This window comes from Typopeltis vanoorti, chromosome 12 (assembly GCF_054136105.1).
Source record: "Typopeltis vanoorti isolate ZY-2024b chromosome 12, IOZ_Tvanoo_1.0, whole genome shotgun sequence".
NCBI classification, from domain to species: domain Eukaryota; kingdom Metazoa; phylum Arthropoda; class Arachnida; order Uropygi; family Thelyphonidae; genus Typopeltis; species Typopeltis vanoorti.
Genome location: NC_143560.1, coordinates 28,002,802 through 28,017,628, shown reverse-complemented (window position 1 = coordinate 28,017,628; position 14,827 = coordinate 28,002,802). Strand labels below are relative to the sequence as shown.

At 36.5% G+C, this 14,827-nt stretch overlaps 1 protein-coding gene across 1 annotated transcript in view; it reads right to left on the bottom strand.

Annotated features, from left to right (window-relative positions):
- LOC150100648 (plexin-A4-like) overlaps positions 1–14,827 on the bottom strand; it is a 707,214-nt gene that overhangs the window by 626,956 nt on the left and 65,431 nt on the right.

Sequence of the window (14,827 nt, the reverse complement as noted above, 5' to 3'; positions counted from 1 at the left end):
AAAGAGAGAGAGAGAGAGAGAAGTAAAAAGAACTGCATAGAATATGAATTAATATTAAGCACAGTAAGAATGTTATTAAAAATGCTATAATAGATAATAAACAGCGAAGTTTCATTAAAAAAAAAGCTATGTTTTTAAAATACGAAAAACATTTACAGAAGTATAATAAAGAATCTATTTTAGCTTATTCATAAGATAAAGCAATGCTTTTAAAATAAACAAACATTTAAAGACGTATAATGAAGAAAAAGTGATTATATTATTTGCTTATTAATAATATTCTATTGCTTGTGATAAGTTGCAATTCTATTCAATCCGTCGCCTCTGAAACCATCAATAACTGGGTTTTGATACATAGTTCGCAATTTTGATGTTAATTATTTCTAATATCTTATAAACGTCATCTAACTTTAAATATCTGTAGAATATGATGGAAATTATATATAATTAATGGGTCTTTTGATATAACGAGGTGAGAGAGGAATGAGAAATAGGACAGGCATATTATGAATAATGGTTAGTATGGAATTCCTGAGATGAATCTTGGACTCCATGGAGATACTTGGTTAATAATAATAATAATAATTTCCAGTTCAAGTAACAAAAAGTGGTCCGCGATTTACCTTACATTGCATTCATGCCTAATGAAGCATCAGCTAAGGAGAAGGTTTAATTATCAAATTTCATAGTTAAACATCACACTTAACTGAAACTGCAATCACATAAGAGTTGTGTTTTCTGTAGAGAAATACCTAGAAACATACTGTTTTTCTAAATAAAAAATACTAATGAGAAACGTTATCGTGACAGTAAATAGAAAAGAGAACGGCAAAAGTGACCCAGAATTGGAAAAAGCTATGTATAATAAAAACGAACCCATATCCCTTTAATCACATACATTTTTACATAAGCTGTGTAATGTGTGCTTGTTGAAGCATGCTATGTCTGATTATATCAATATTTTCATTCGAAGTTATTCGATGTAAAATAAAAAAAAAATCCCCAGCGAATTGTATTTCATGGAGAATTTCTATCCACGCAGTTAGCCTAGTGGCTATGTGCTTCGCAACCATATGCCCAGGAAAGGAGTGTCCTGAGTTCGATTCCCTTCGACGACGTGAGGAACTCAAGGATCTTACTCAGCCATAGCCAAGTTAGCCAGTCTTGGGTGTGGACAGCAGGGTTTTCCCCCACCCCAGTTTATTTGGGGTTTTTCATCCCACAAGCAGGCAAACCGGCCCCGTGAACACACAGACGGATTACAGTTATGAATATCGCCTTTAGGGGATGCAACAGAGGAGTGGCGAACCGGCTGCATTAATATGCCAGTAACCCCTCATTAGGAAGAGACTGAACCCGTCCTAGGACGGATAGAATAGGAGAATGTCTTATAATAGGAGAGGGATAGAATAGGAGAATGTCTTATAATACCGTGTCAAAACTTTGTTTTGACACGGCATATATTCCCAGCTGAGAATTCCCAGCTGAGATTCGATACGTCATAGATCGAATTTTCTTAGGTTCCTAATTTTTACAATCATTCTTTGAAATCATAGACAAGTTTATGCATTTGGATCTTCTCCCTCACAGTTCCTGTACAGAGTTCACAACTTATAGAGTAGTTTTATTGGGTTTACGTCAGAGTTCTAGCGGAGATTTTTTATTTTTTATTTTTAATGTTTTTCGGTGTCTTTTCTTACTTACAATTATCATAAACGCATGCTAGAAGCAGTTGATTGGAGACACTGTAAATATAGATATATATTGAGGAAGTGATTTCTTTTTTGTTATTTAATAATTTAATCTAGATTTTTATTTATGTTTAAAAAATATAAAACATTACAAATATATATCCAAATTAGGTATAGATATTATGCTTTGTAATCATAAAATTAATACCAAGAATTATACTTGGTATACGTATACTTGGTATATGTAACAAGAAATGTTTATTTCACGTTTATTTTCATTTCCAAATGGTTTACTAAGACACTGGTTTTAGACCGGTTTTATTTTGAAATTTTTAAAACGAAAGAAACATTTAAACCAAAAGAAGAAGCATCGCTTTACATAGAAAAAAAGTTAAACGCTTCCATGTTTTCTGCTGTTCCTTTATTTGTAACCTCGGATTATTATCTTCAGTAGATTGTGAAAATTATTATTATTATACGGGCACCTCCATGGAGTACGAAGACTCATGACTCAATCTATAACATCTCTCCTTGATCCTATTAACAGACAAAGCACTCATAACTGACTCTGGCAACCCATTCCACTCATCCGCAACTCTCCAAGCAAAAAATATAGTCCTCACACTCCTACTAACCACACCTTTAGATTATTATTATAAAATAAAAAGAAATCACCTAATGCCTTTTAATTCCCGTATATAGGGAGTAGGCGAGGCCGTTTAGCTCTATCTAACTTTTGGAGACTGAGTGGGAAGTTCAATCTCAAATGGTACACAATTAGAGATAGCTGGTCCAAGGCTATCACTAATTAAGTGGCATGCAATGAAGAGATACGGCTCAACAAGTGCCGCCATCTCGTGGTCCCTAACACTCATATTTAATGTCTGAAATAATGTGGGTTCTGCGGTCGATTTTCTTGAGTTTACGGGACGAAAAACCCGAGTTTTCGGGAGAAAATCCCCGATTGCCCGTGCCAGAGTTCGACTAACTCGAGAACCGGTGAAATAATGTGGGTTCTACGGTCGATTTTCTTGAGTTTACGGGACGAAAAACCCGAGTTTTCGGGAGAAAAAAACCCGATTGCCCGTGCCAGAGATCGACTAACTCGGGAACCGGTCGAAAAAAGGCTTAGAAAAATTTCCTCTAGTCTCCGACTAGATTCGAAACCAAGAAGTCTTCCTTCGTGCGGTCAAGTGCCATGGTGCAAATGCCACACCCACTGAGCTACACAGGCAGCTTCTACTTATTATTATTATTATTATTACTACGTGACATCTCCAAATATGAAAAATAAAAAGTAATCATGAGAAAAAAATTTTGCTAAGGTTTTTTGTTTGAGCGCCGTACATTCTTTTACACTTATGACACTGCTCATGACTTTTTTCTTCTCAGTGTCATTTTTCTACACTACTTGCTTTAACGAGCTCCAAAACGTTACAATATTCAATGTACAATATCGTAACAAAATCTCCATGTTTTCGGTTTATTATGATAGAGATTTGGTAGTCTGATAGAAACAGAAAAATAAGAAATTTTACTCATGTGTGAAAACAAATAATTGTAAATGAACGTGTTCTCAATATATTAAGAAAACATCAATGTACGCTAACGATTAAACCAACTACACACAGAATAATACGTATGACATACCTTTCAGTTAACTTTTTTTTTTTCAAGAATTATCACGAGGTTGTCAGCAATAATTCAAAAAGATTTATTCAGCTAGCTCTCTTTCAATTAATCTTTTTTTTTCAAGAATTATCACGAGGTTGTCGCCAATAATTCAAAAATATTTATTCAGCTAACTCTATTGAAGTTCTCATTCTAAATTATCCTTTAATATTACTCCGCATTTCCCAATAGTCGGTCTTCCCCTTTATTTAAGTATAACGAGATTCATTCATCGTAAAGGAAGGCGGCAAATCGCTGCCGCCATCTCGTGTCCTTAAGCTTAAATCCGAAAGAGGAAAGGGAAAAAAAAAAACTATTTACCCACATCAAAGAACAATTAAGAGTAAACGGCTGAAGAAAAGTTTAGATAAAGTTGCTCTAGTCGGCAACTAGAATCGAACCTATAATGGCTCACCAAAAGGTCACATAGGAAAACCAGCAAGAGAGAAATAGATAAAATTTTATCTTTCCATGAAAAGAAACAAAATACTGTTTCTCAATATGCACAAAGAACAGCTTATAACAAGGGCCACCTTAACAAGGTTGAGCGCCCTGTGCTAAAAAAATTTGGAACCTTACATATAATTAATTAAATAACTTTCATTGCAAAAATAATTTATTTTAAAATATATCTACATTGCACATTTTTATTTAATTCAACAAGTTATATAATATTGTTGAATTAAAATTCAACATACTCGGTTCTTAAGTGCCCTTGGATCAATGGCGCCACTGGGCTATAGCCCCTTTAGTCCAATGGATAAGGAGGCCTTCCTTATAACATGATTACGATTTCAACTAAATAATGACACGTTGCCTATTGTTGAATTCTCTCAACAACGCACGGCTAGATATATTTAAGATGAGCAATGTGTACTAGGTGATTATATATTCTGGAAGCATTTTTCCTATAATGATAATCAGTAGGTAAAAGAAATCAACATGATATTGTCCTACATATTTCAAGAGCCAAAATTTATCTCGTGACTCTTCATTTATAACATTTTACATCTGCGTTTGACCAAAAACCTAGATCTGAGCTGTGTGGTTTTCCCTTCAGATTCGTGGTTTTTGCTCAATTTTGTTACTTACCACTGTAGTTTTTATACTCTTCTTATATCTCCAAATAATGGACTGCAGTTCTGCTTCATTGAGCAAAAGACTTGCTCAATTCGCTCTGGGTTCATCGTTACCTATGATGTCTTTTGGTTGGAAAGATTTGCCTGGATTCAAATTCCGTCTAGGACACAGAGAATCTTTATAAGGATTTTTGAAACAAAAGTATGGTAGTGGATCTCACAGAGAGGTTAGAGATTTGTTCCTTCAGGAGAGTCAAGTTTTTTGTTTGTGTATTTTGGTTTTATGTTGCAATACAGAAGAACACGTCAGACACAGGCTTTGTAACCATAGTTTCAAACAACAACAACACAACACATATTCTAATGCCTTTCACTTTCTTTTCTGATTTTCCCCTCGATTCAGCTGTGTTATTCGATTTTTTTTAAAAATGTACCTTATCAACAACTTTCGCCTAACACTCTGAACATGGTGCAAACTAACTAACCTTCTTGTTCCTTTGAAGATTTTCACTTTCTATACTTTTTTTTATAGCTTTCTTATTCCAGTAACATTTCTTCTCCTTCTCTAAACAATGATACCAATTTTTCCTCTGTTCACTTCAAAGACGAAAAGAAAGCTACTGACTAAATTTAAACATTCTGTAACATTTTTGTCTTGGTATGTAGTATTTAAGCTGTAAAATCTGATCGACTTCAATGTAATTTTGATTTGGACAGGCCAATAGTACAGACAGTGGAATGTATTTTGTAGCTGTCCATGGGTATCTCTACCTTGAATCATCTGACATGCTGACACGACAAACGATTGTGAAAACAATAAACAAAAATTCCACATTCTTGCCATTCTTTAAAAAAAAGTAGAAAGAAATGTCTAAAAAACATTGTTCCTAACGTTGAAGTTCATTGTTCAGGTATTTCTATATGTTCTTGGTATTACCTAACGCTTATTTGCATGAATAATAATCAGGAATAGGAAGTTCAGTTCTGATAGAATTAGACGATTTAGACAATTCAAGATCAAATTTTGTGAATTTTTGTACATATAAAAGCATTTTCAATGTATTAGAAGACTTCAAGTTGCGATAAAAGTAAGCAAAATTCCTTGAGTAACAACTTTTCCAAGAGAAACTGTCAAGTCAGCAGATCAAATCATCCCATTTCTTTCTATCCTCAAAATTCTTCCTACATGAATACTATGCCAGTTCACCTGTCTCTTTTCTAGATCTTCTCTTTCTGGTGTCTCCACTTTTTCCGTGGTCTGCCTGGTCTCTTCCCGTGAAATTTCCTGTCATAGATTCGTCTTGGTGTTCTTTCTAAGTTTATTTTCATTAGATGTACAAGGTACTTTAAGCGAGATTTCATAAGCATTTCTTCAACACTTTTCAGCCCTAAATTCGTAATATCCACACTTCTTATTCTTTCTTTCTTGTTTTTTTTTTCAACACTGTCCTTAAACCTTTCATTTGCATTGCTTGTATTCTATCGATGTCTCTTTTTGTTAGTCTTCATGCCTCTACAGCATAAGTCAAATGGGCAAAACGTAACCTTGGTTAATCAAAAACTTTCTGTCCCAAAGTGGAGCACTTACACTGTAAATAAAGTGTGACCTAGTGAAATCCTCCTCACTATATCCTAGTCTAAACTTCCATGACTAGAAAGTATGAACATCACTAATCCCTGATATTTGAAATTTTCACTTCAGATCTTGCTCATTGAGTATAACACCATTCATATTTACATTTCCATTACGATTTAAAACTATGCTCTCAATCTTCCTGTTATTAATATGTACTGCATAGTCTATGTCATACTATTCCATTTGCCTAGATTTTTCTGTAGTTCTTCTACTGAATATGCTCAAATCACCACATCATCTTCAAAGACAGTTGTTTCTCCTTTCTTATCATCAACCATATTCAGGATACCTAACCACAATAAACAGCAATGGAGATAAAAACGGGCTATGAAAATGAAATGTGTTAAGTGTAAACTACTTAGAGTTACTAAATTTAAGTCTTCACACAGCTCTTAGACTTAACATGCAGATTTTATGCATAAGCAAAAGTTGATAGTTTAAAATGTAGATGGTATCATAAGAATAAAATTTTGTGAGACATTCGTTAAAAATTGGTATTTGGTATCATGACGGGGCGAAAAAAGCTTATTATATAACAGAAGTATAAAAAGTCACATTAGCAATTATGCATAATAATAAATATTCTACACCTATAGCAGTACAATAATACTGTGGGCAAGGGTAAAGATGGTTGCCTGGAATTATGGCTAAAGCAACTAAACATAATGAGATCGATATATTATATTACTTGGCAAGAAATTATACTCTTGTTTTAGTCCTAAATGTAAACGATCTATTCTAGTACTGCCCATAATTGTGAAGAATCTTCACTAGTTTTCTTATACATAGAATGTCGACTTCACATCAGTTGCCTCAGTATCCCATAGAGCAAAAGCAATATGGGAAAAGGTCACTGCACAGACCGGTTTCAAACTTTACTAAGATCTCATCAGGGAGAGCCGGACCCAGAAGATGCCAAGGTTAAATCATTGCAGAAGTCACTTATATGCTACATACAAGTAGTAAAAAAGGTGGAAGACCTTATTCTTAAATAGTCTAGATGAGAGACAGTGGTGGAAAAATTTTTCCCGCTGGTTAAAATGCATACAGTATTATAAACTTCACAAGAAATTATATTCTTGTTTTAATCCTATACAAAAGAGTAAAGTACATTCACGGAAAAAGTTTTCGCAACTATTTCTCACCGATATATTCTTTATGTAAATTGTGTGTGCTCGCCAGGAAGTTTGATTGTTTTGTGGATAATAAAATCAAGTTTCTCTGGAACTATGTCACCCATATGAGACTGACTAACTCAACATCAATTATAATGCCTTAGAATGGTTTTTCGGTCTTAGATGGAATTCAAACGAAGTCCTTTTCTAACAAAAAGCGTTGTCAAATTAGGTCTTTACAACCCGAAGAACAATCGTTCTAAGTTCTATTCTAGTACTGACCATAGGAACATTTTCTCTTTCTTCTACCTCTACCCAAGTGTATGTAGATAAAATAAATCAACTGACGCCTTTTATACCCTTATAGGGAGTAGACGAGGCCTTTATATAGTACGCCCCCAAGTACGCAGAAGTGTCGAAGGGTCTCGAAGATTCGATACCCTTCGACACTTCTGCGCATGTCAACAGAAGGAGAATCCATTCCGATAATAGGGTAATCAATCCGTATTGTGGGATGAGTTGTTTATTATTACATGTCGGAAAACTAACTTCTTTTTTATGATCATTGTAGTTTTTAAAGTGGTAACTATTTTGCTTGTATAACAGTTGGAAAATTTTACCTATAAAGCATGTTATTTCGCGTGTTGACAAATATCTTAAAAAAAAGATTATTTGAAGAGCAATAAATGCAGCAGTGGTTTTGTAATAAAAAAGGAAATTGGTTTTTGTTCTTTAAAAAAAAAATCAGCTAACGCCTTTTTATTCCCATATATAGGGAGTAGGCGAGGCCGTTTAGCCCTATCTACTTTTGGCGACTGAGTGGGCAGTTCAATCTCCACTGGTACCCAATCAGAGATAGCTAGGCCAAGGGTATCACCAATTAACAGGCACGCAGTGAAAAGAGACGGCTCAACAAGTGCCGCCATCTCGTGGTTCCTAACCCTAACACTCATATTTAATGGCTTCAATAATGTGGGTTATATCGTCGATTTTCTTGAGTTTATGGGACGAAAAACCCGTATTTTCGGAAGAAAAAACCTGTTTGCCCGTACCAGAGATCGACTGACTCGGGAACCTGTCGAAAAAAGGCTTGGAAAAATTTCTTCTAGTCGCCGACTAGATTTGAAACCAAGAAGTCTTCCTTCGTGCGGTTAAACGCCGTGGTGTGCAAACGCCACATCCACTGAGCTACACAGGCTCTTCGTTCTTTTTTTTTTTTTTTAATTTTTTTCTTTATTTATTTATATTTATTTATTTAGCGCAAATGCTTTCATAGTTATAGCAAATTCGATAAAGTTAGATGATCACAAGAAATATTATCCACAGCTTGGAAAGAAGTCGACATATCCCCTTGGGCAAGATGCACCATGCCATATAGTTTGTAGCTGGTATAAATAGAAGGAATATGATGCTTCCAAGTCAGTGCAATTCTGTCAGGGTGAAATGACTGCGAGAAGGGTACTAACGTAGTTTGAAAGAGGCATCATGATAGGATATCATGTTACAGGACTATCTTTTCTGTAAATTGTTGACAAATTAGGCCATCCCAGGTCAACAATCACTGATACCATACTGAGATGGAAATGCAGAGGGTCAACTGCAAGTGCTACCTGCAGTGGATGACCACCGCACGTACCCAACGTGACCATAGGGTGTTACGAAGGATAATATGTAAAAACCGCCATTTTTCGGCCTACATGTCGAATGTGGAGTTTCGAACATGCACAAGAACATTTGGAACAGAGGCTCAATGGGTTTCCATGGTAGGACCGAAATATACAAGCCCCACATTACCCAAACTAACATGCAGCGTAGTTAAAAGTTCCGAGCTTCCACGCCCCACTATAAACGCTCTTTGTACCACTGAAGTGGTACAAAGAGCGTTTATAGTGGGGCGTGGAAGCTCGGAAAGTTATGTTATGGAGTGAGGAATCACGCTACATCCTCTATCGAGCATGTGAACGGACATGAGTGTGACGGAAGTCTGGTGAACGTCTCTTACCCTAGTGCTTAACCCAACTATGAAATTCGGAAGTGGGGTGGTAGTTTCATCAATGGTATGGTCCTGTTTTGTCCTCAGACCTTTGTTTGTGGTGCCACAAACATTGAAGTCCGAGAGGTATCTGAACATTCTGGACAATTCAATGCTTCCTACTTTATGGAGTTTCTATGAAACGGACCATTGTCTCAGCAAGACAACGCACCACTGTGTCATAAGGATGCTTTTGTAACTGTGTGGTTTGTGGATATGAACGTCACCACAAGTGATTGGCCACAATTGATCAGATCCATAGAGTCCCGATTTCAAACACATTGAGCATCTGTAGGATGTACTGGAATGTCGGATGAGGTCAAGTGATGTCTGTCCCACAACAGTCCAGGACTTCCCTTATATGCCCAGAAAAATTGTCCAAAATTCCCATTGATTGCTATCCTACGCCTGTGGAAAGTATGCCCACAGCAATCCTGCAGTCATCTCAATGAAAGGAAGTTTTACATGGCTATTTGTTCCTCACACTATGGTGTCCATTGACTTCCTTTCAAGAAATCAATTTTGAATCTAATTCAAATGTTGTATTTCAAGGATTCTAATCTAAATCCTTGAAATACTTGATTTTTGAAGCTACAAGCAAGGGTTGTCCTGTTAATTTCTGGAAACTTGGGTTTTTAACCCAACACTGCAGAAAACTGCCTTATACAACTAGGCATTGCTATTCTGAAATGCTATTTCAGATAGCAGTGACATTTATTGTTGGGAAGACAAGATGGGTAATAGTCATTCATTCCCTGAAAATCAAGAAATCATCCATAGATTTGAACTAAACTAAGAGAATGTGTCTCTAGCAATTTTTAAAGAGTACATTATTCTAAGATTCTGTGAATGAATTTGAGATTTCTTGAATATAAAGAAGATATGAAATATAAAGATATGACACTGAGAAGCTCTGGATGTGATTAATATGTGAATAAATGCACAAACATGTCAAATCCTATATTAATAGAAATAAGACAAAACTGAATTTAGGAGGAACTTGTCTTTCTGGAAGTCTGATCCTTGAGGAAAGTGGTGTGACAAACGCTTTTCCAAAGAATAAGGCAGAAAGAATGAAAGAAAAGTTGCGTTTTGACTTACTTCAGGCCATGCATTGGCTACTTGTAAAATAAGCAACCTTACCAGAATAGATTAAATACCCAGCAAATATTAAGATCGACCATACAATTTCCTTTAAACTTTACCATGGCATTTATCCGAAGGGTGAGTAAGGTGGAATTCTGTTGCACAGCAAGAGTGGTGTAATCCAGGTAATCTCATTACTTGGTTGATCTCCAAGTAGGGAAATTGGCTGCGATTGATGAGGTTCTCCATTTTTCGAAAAGATCAAGCGAGAGCAATGTAGCAATAGTTTGGTAGAAGACTTTTATTTCCTTCTAAAGTACTAAGCAAGTATTAATGCTTTGAACAGATGACACTGAATGGGTATTATCTCTGAAGAACAAATTTTGAGCACAGCTAGTGGGAAGGATGCTATCTGTACTATTGGACTTAATGTATCTCTTAAAGATTACTCAGATGTCTCTGGTCAGAAAGCATTCCATGAGGTGTTTATCCTCTAGAAGCATCAAGATATCTCAAGAAAATTTTAGGTGCACTACCGAAAAATGTGAGCAGTATTCTGAAGATGTGCGAGTTTGGGATTTGAATAGTTAAAAATCGCTGTACAAGTGAAAAACAGCATCTTGAGCAAAAGATAATGCTAGATTTTTAGATGCTGAGGAAGTACTGATGTGATGTGTTTCAGTCAGGATAATGACCACACATGTTTAATCATGTGGGGTGGTTTGTTGAAGGACGGTATGAAGATCAATGTCTAAGCCCTCCATGGTTTGTTAAATGAGTAGGATAAATGGAAATTACTATCATCAGTAAAACAATGAGATATAATGAATGCATATATACTACTCTTTCCAAAGAAGGAGCCATATAAATGTTAATTTAAATTGTTGAGTTGAACAGGAGTTGATGCATTGCATTTGAGGGAGGAAGAGTTTTCTGAGAGTATTGGATTCGATTGTTTTGTATTATGGCCAAATCGCCTATGACTATGGGACCAGTATGCCTACTAATGTACACCATCTGTCCAAAAAAGAAACCGAACTTTTCGAAATTAGAAGAAACTAGTGGAGCCACCTGTGGTATCTTTTTGTTGTCGAAAGTGGCAACCTTCCCTAGTGTTGTGTCAACTGTTTATGACATTTATTTCATTAGAAGCAGATTTATAGTGCCAAGAATGACAGTGTGCTTTGACGAAAGGTAGGAAAATAAGTTTCAAACAGAGAGCTGCGATTGACTTTGTGTTAAACTTGGTAAAAGTTTTACCGAAACGCATCAAATACTTCAAAAAGCATAGGGTGATGAATGCTTATCGCGTACTCAAGTTTACGAGTGGTTTAAGCGATTTCAAAAGTGATCGTGAGACGCTTGAGGACGACGAAAAGCCGGGACGTCCAAAAACTGTTCTGAGCGAAGTTAACATCCAAAAAGTGCGTGATTTCATTAAAGAAACCCGAAATCGTCCGTGAGATTGATTGAAGATGAATTGGGGATTCCAAAATCAACTGTGCACAACATTTTGACCGAGAGTTTGGGCTTTCGTAAATTGAATTCGCGATTTGTTCCCCACAAGTTCACCGACGACCAAGAAATTGAATATCGAATCGAACACCGCAAGGACTTCATTAAAACCGTTCGTAAGGACTCAAACGTCCTTGAAACGATTATTACTGGTGATGAAACGTGGCGTTTTTGAGCATGAGCCCGAAGCAAAATGCCAGAATGCTGAGTGGAGACCACCAGAAGAGGGGGCATCCTAAAAAAAGTCCCTTAGAGAAGTCAAAAGTAAAGACAAAGCTGATTTATTTCTACTATTCCAAGGGCATTATCCACAAAGAATTCGTTCCGCCTGGCCAAACGGTCAATGGTGAGTTTTATCTCGAAGTTTTGAAGCGATTGATAGCGAGGATTCGTCGTGTACAGCATGAATATCGTGATGCAGACAGCTGGTCATGCACGATAATGCACCATCTCATCGTTCGAACATTGTGAGACCGTTTTTGAGCAAAAACCAACCAAGTTTATGTGTTGGATCACTCGCCGTATTCACCTGATTTAGCACTCCGCGACTTCCTTCGCTTCCTCGGACTTCACATGCAGATGAAAGGAAAGCGATACGACACCATTGAAAGCGTTCAAGCGGCAGTAACCATGACCCTCAACAGTATCCCAGAAACCAACATAAAAAACTAATTTAACTAATTAATTGACCATGTCAAACGCTGTATCGAAGCTGAGAGAGAGTATATTGATTGAAATAAATGATTTGAATAATTATAATTGGCCTGTGTTTTATTTTCTATCAAAAATTCGGTTTCATTTTGGACAGAGGGTTTATTACGTATGTTAACAAGCTCTGCTTGCTCGATCGCCCGTTTTGTAGGATGCAAAATCCAATATGCTGGAAGAATAAAACTCGTCCATTTGTGTATGAGACTGGTTAACTCGCTTTCTATTCAATTTCTTATAAAAGTTCTTCTGGGGAATTCAAGCACAGCTCTTTCCATTGAAAGGGCATCGTTTTCTGGCTGATTCTTTGAGGTTAGTAGGGGTTGTTTGAAGTTACTGCTGATGAAAAGTCTATGATGCCAGCATATTATGTCTTTTTAATAGCATGTATTCTTTTCTTCTAGCTGTTTTGTCTATTTTGGGGATATGTGGTGTGCAAAGTATCAATTTCTGGATGAAAAAAAATACTTATGTTGATGACAGAGGAAAGCAGGATTTATTTTTTAGAAACTCGGGATTGAAATACCACAACTCGCACTTTTTCAGACAATACAAAATATATTGTTGTCAGGGTTTCAAGACCAAGAAATTAGTCTATAGTACTTTCTCCCCTGATGTCTATGAAATTATGGAGATACTTAGTGCAACTTCCCACTGAACTTCTAACAAGTTCTTTTGGGATAAAACGGCACTCCCAACATCCACGGACAATAAAAGGTTCTAGATTCACCATCACTAAGTAATGGTACATATATTTTCCATTTGCACTAAGCACATAAATGGTGATGTGAAATGCGGAATTTTTTGTGTGGATTTTTGATATGTTTTGTGTTCTTGATTGCATTTGTGATGTTTTGTGTTATGATTTTGGTTATATTCTGCATGAGAAATCATCTGCTTTGCAGTATATTTTTTCACCGTATTTATAAGTATAATTATTAGAACAGACCTCCAGCCAGAAGAACCTGTGTAGGTCAGTGGAAGTGGCATTTGCACTCTTGCACTCTTCAGTGCTAGGTCACCCGAAGAATGACGTAGGTTTATTTCTAGTCATCGACTAGAGGAATTTTTCTAAACCCTTCTTCGACCAGTTCCCGAGTTAGTCGATCTCTGGTGTGGGTAAGCAGGTTTCCTCTCAGGAAACTCGGTATTATTGAATAAACTCACGAAAATAGACAGTTGAGCCCACACTATTCCAGACATTAAAAATAATTGTTAGGATCAGGAACCACAAGATGGCGGCAATTGTTAGCCGTCTCTTCATTGAATGCTGCTTAAAATTATTGAGAGATTTGGGCCAGCTATCTCTGATATCCGTAGAGATTGAACTGCCCACTAAGGTTCCAAAATTTACTAAAAACACCCTCGTCTACTCTCCATAAGAGAATAAAAGGCGTTAGCTGATGTTTTTCCCTAAAGACAGTTAGGGACTCATTGAGAGAGGTCACATATTATTCACAGCACCTTCATATCGTACCTTTTCTTGAATTCATTCACATTATCTGCACTCACCATTTCCAAAGGCAAACCATTCCAATCATGCACCGCTCTAAGAGAGAAAAATCTAGGTTTCACTCCTTTCTTGTCTGCTATCTCAACTTACCTGTATGCATTCTTGTCCTCCCGAACGTGCGTAGGATGCAAAATTCCATCCCCTTGTACTCTGTGTGATCCATTGAAAAGTTTGTAGATTTCTGTCATATCACTCCTCTTTCTCCTGTTTGCTAGTGTCTGGAGTCCGTAAATTCTCTCTCTCTCCCTGTCTGTTAATATGCACATATTAAGGAAGAGAGAGAGAGAAAGAGAGAGAGAGAGAGAGAGAATTTACGGACATTCTACTGTCTCAATACCATCTTTAATGCACTCCTTTGCACCCTCTCCACTGTATCTGAATCCTCAAAAATCATTATTCCAGAAGACAAAATACGAGATTTTTAATGGTGTTCTTTGACTTTTATTGTTGGTAATGTAAGTGAGTGAATTGGCAAGCAGGCGTATGGAGTGAATGACTCATGTATGTGATTCTCACACAGGCTACTCAGTCTCCTATTTATGCGTGGCCTCAACATTGCACTCTACATACCAGTATTCTTTGACTTCTTTCGAGCATAGTAGATGGTAGGGAAATCATTTGTTGTCTTAGTGGAAACTTCCTAATTCATTACAGAGAGAGAGAGAGAGAGAGGTTTTATATATTTTATATATATATTACTCACAGCACCTTCCAAAAACAGGTTAGTTTTCGAACACTTCTCTTTAGGGACTGGCCTACGAAGTCACTTTGCTGCTTTACC